At 38.4% G+C, this 3,614-nt stretch overlaps 1 long non-coding RNA gene across 1 annotated transcript in view; it reads left to right on the top strand.

The window, feature by feature from the left end:
• The first annotated feature begins 1,741 nt into the window (after positions 1-1,741).
• The window catches only part of LOC107091188, a 4,602-nt gene continuing 2,729 nt past the window's right edge, over positions 1,742-3,614 (top strand). The window contains exons 1-2 of the long non-coding RNA XR_001481515.1: positions 1,742-2,492; positions 3,506-3,580. This is a non-coding gene — a long non-coding RNA (uncharacterized LOC107091188). The remainder of the gene's footprint in view (positions 2,493-3,505; positions 3,581-3,614) is intronic.

The following is a 3,614-nucleotide window of genomic DNA, read 5'->3' as shown; positions in this document are numbered from 1 at the left end:
TCTAACAGACTAACAAACAGGACCAAAAACATCACCGCCTGTGGGAGCAAGATTCAGTTAAAGCTAATTATTTTTGTCCAGGTGGACAAACAGGGGGAGAAGGCTCTCCTTTGCCTAGTCTTCTTATGGAGAACATTTTGATTAATAGCATTGAAAGACCAGCTGCCCAAATCATAATTTCCAGTTTGCAAAGCGAGGCTCCAAAAAGCAACAACATATAATAGACAAGAGAGGTTTGCAGGAAAGTATCTGCCTTCCCTGAAAGTAGGAACAAATATAAATACACATGCATGGCTGCTCTCAAGGTAACACAGCTTCTTCCAACAGGTGAAAAATGGGACGGTTCGATTTTTTTCCCCTATAAATTGTCTTTAGGTGTGACTTTGTCAGCATGCATAGTTGTCCTTTGTGTTTCTGTTTTACAAGGAGCTGAACTATTAAAGCTGATTAATTGCTAACAGGATTGATTCGGTTTTTAGCTAGAAATAGAGAATCCTCCGTTCTGTATCAAAAATACATTACTCAAAAAGTTTAAATAAAAAGGTTTTACTATCAAATGTTTTATATAGCCATTATCTTTTCAAGAAATTTGTTTTATATCGTTTTTATTCAGATATTGCAAAGACATAGTGGCCAGCAACTGGACTTAGATCAGAATGCAAGAGTTAAAAAAGACAATATTAAGCAGCTATTATAGAGGAAAGTTATCGTAAACACTGCAAAAATTAATCTGAAAATCACAGCTCTGAAATGTCACATGCAAATAAAAGTAGGAGGGATTTTATTTTTAGTAAACAAACAATATAAGCTGTTCCTGCTCCAGTGCCTCAAACAAAGTATTATTTTTGTTGTTGTTCTTTTTCACATCATCTGTGGTTAAAATCAACTGAACCACCAGAATAAAATCATTCAGCTGGGATTTGACAGGAACAGTACGTGTAAAGATATAAAACATTGCTGTGACTCACTCAATGGAATTTTTGTTTTATTTTAATATTTCCTCTAGTCAAATGATCAGATATATTATCAAACCCAAATAGTTAAATATGTTTTTCTTTTCATGACTTGTCGAAACACTGTTAGCTTAAGAAGCTGAATTTAACATTCCCCAAACAAATGAAAGACAAATTCATCTAATCTAAAGAGGATTGAAAAAGTAAATTCTGGACATATTTCTAGAGGTAAATGTTTCTCAAGTTTCTCTGAAGATGCATTTTGGCTCAGGTGCTGTGAAGATGCTTCCATTAATTTCATTTTCAGGTATCTGCGGTGAAGTGCAACGGTGAGTGACTGACAGTTTTTTTTTCCAGTGCACGTGTTAAATATGGGAGCGGATATTTAAGGACACATGAAGTGTGAAATTGAAATGTTTTCCATTTAGCTTGTGTGTGTCTGACCTTATTCGAAGTATAATTTCATCTGAAGGCCTTGTCAGAATTCAAAAACGCCTTCTAATACCTGAATATTCTAATGCCATGAGGCCTTTCGTCCTCTGTGTGGTTAGTCAAATGAGACGACTTTATTTTGGTCATGAAAATCTGAAAATCTAATCTCCTCCTTAGCTTCTAATCTTCAGAAGTTTGCTTCCAACTGCAGACAAAACTACTACTTATTATCGGAAGAGATGCTTGTTCAGCTGGACTGATTTGGAGTTTTAGGAATCTTGCTTTGGAGACAAACGTTTTCTGCTTTTACGTCAGTCCCAATGTGCAAAGTAATACCNTGTTGCTAAAAGTTACACACTGTAGCTTTAAAGGTTCAGATGAGGTTGACCATTTCTACAGCACCAAAACAGGAACACATTATGCAGCATGTCAAAAAATGACTGGGTGGAAATAAAAGAAGAAACAGAAATTCATCTGTTTGCCTGAATTGACAGGTCGGGCAAACAGATCAGAGTGGGGGGCCCAAAGGTCCAAAGGCAGAATGGGTCAGGATCAGGCAATCAGAATCACTCGGGAACGCTAGAGAACTCTCACCAAAGGCTTGAATAATCTGGCCCTGATGACTGGTCTGAAGGCTGGTTAAATAGAGGCTGAAGCAGGTGGATCAGAGGAACGTAAAGAGAACTGGGCGGAGCGAGGCAGGTGAATGAAATGAGTCATCAGGATTGTGAAAATAAAATTCTGTTTTCTTCTAGATTCAGAGGGCCCCCTGTCTCTGCCTAAGGCCCCAAATTTCCTAAATCCGCCCCGACTATAAAGTCCACTATATAGTCCCCTATCTGACGGGGCCACGAGCCTCGAAATAAACGCCGCAGGCTGCATTTTCAGTCGGCTTCTTTAGATCCAGCTGTTTTTTCAGATTTCCTGCAAAGTGTGTGATTCAGTTTCCGTTTTTCTGTCTGCAGCCAACAGAACCACAGCTTCCATCGTGTCGGAGGTCATGATGTACGTGTCCATCATCGGGCTGCAGGTCTGGCTCCTTATAGAGATGATTTACTGCTACAGAAAGATCGCTGCGGCCGGGGAGGAGGCCCTACGAGAGGCGGCGTGAGTGTTTCCATCTCCGCTCGCAAACCTGCAGAAAATTCACCTTTTTTAACACGTAGTTTGGAGGTCATTTTTGAAGGTTGGATTTTACAGAAACTAAATATTTGCAAACTATATGTTTAGCCAAAACTAAATATTTATTGAACAAAAAAAAATTTATTTGCAAAATAAATATTTAACTCCAAAATAAATATAAAAAAAATACGATTTTTATAAATGAATGAATGACACAAACATTTTTTTTTTTTTTCTCTTAAAATATGCTGAATAACCATAAATATTGCTCCTAATTTTTGACTGCTTAACTTTACAAACAGCCCCCAATTACGGAGCCCCTAAAGGGACATGGAGGGGAAAAAAAGAACTCTTGCGACATCCTACAATACTTTTGCGAGATCCCGCAATAGTTTTGCAAGATCTCGCAATAGTATAGCGAGATCTCGCAAAAGTTTTGCGGGATCTCGCAATACTTTTGCGAGATCCTGCAATACTTTTGCGCGATCTTGCAAAAAATAAACTTTTTCGAGATCCCGCAATACTTTTGCGAGATCCCGCAATACTTTTGTGAGATTGCGCAAAAAATAATCTTTTTCGAGATCCCGCAATACTTTTGCGAGATCGCGCAAAAAATAAACTTTTGCGAGATCGTGCAAAAAATAAACTTTTTCGAGATCTCACAAAAAATAAACTTTTGCGAGATCCCGCAATACTTTTGCGAGATCGCGCAAAAAATACTTTTTCGAGATCTCGCAAAAAATAAACTTTTGCAAAAGGTCATTTTTTGCGAGATCTCGCAAAAGTTTTGCGGGATCTCGCAAAAGTTTATTTATTTCCCTCCATGTCCCTTTAGGGGCTCCGTACCCAATACCTTTATGCTCGCCAATAATAAGTCACAAAACATCCATGTGAATCTTTTCAGCTTTAAAATGTTCTCATCTTCCCTCCGACTGAAACCCGCCTCCTCTGATAAGTGTCTAACTGTCATCTTTGTTTTTCTCATGTTTTTCTTGCAGGAATGCAGAGTATTTAGCAATCGCCTCGGAGAGTAAAGATAACTGTGCAGGAGTGCAGGTTGGAGAATAGCACAGGTGAGACCTGAACGTTCTGCTCATCAAATATCAA

Source organism: Cyprinodon variegatus, unplaced genomic scaffold (genome assembly GCF_000732505.1).
Source record: "Cyprinodon variegatus isolate N-32 unplaced genomic scaffold, C_variegatus-1.0 Scaffold328, whole genome shotgun sequence".
Classification (NCBI taxonomy): domain Eukaryota; kingdom Metazoa; phylum Chordata; class Actinopteri; order Cyprinodontiformes; family Cyprinodontidae; genus Cyprinodon; species Cyprinodon variegatus.
The sequence above is the reverse complement of the archived record's forward strand: the minus strand, read 5'-3'. Positions and strand labels throughout refer to the sequence as shown.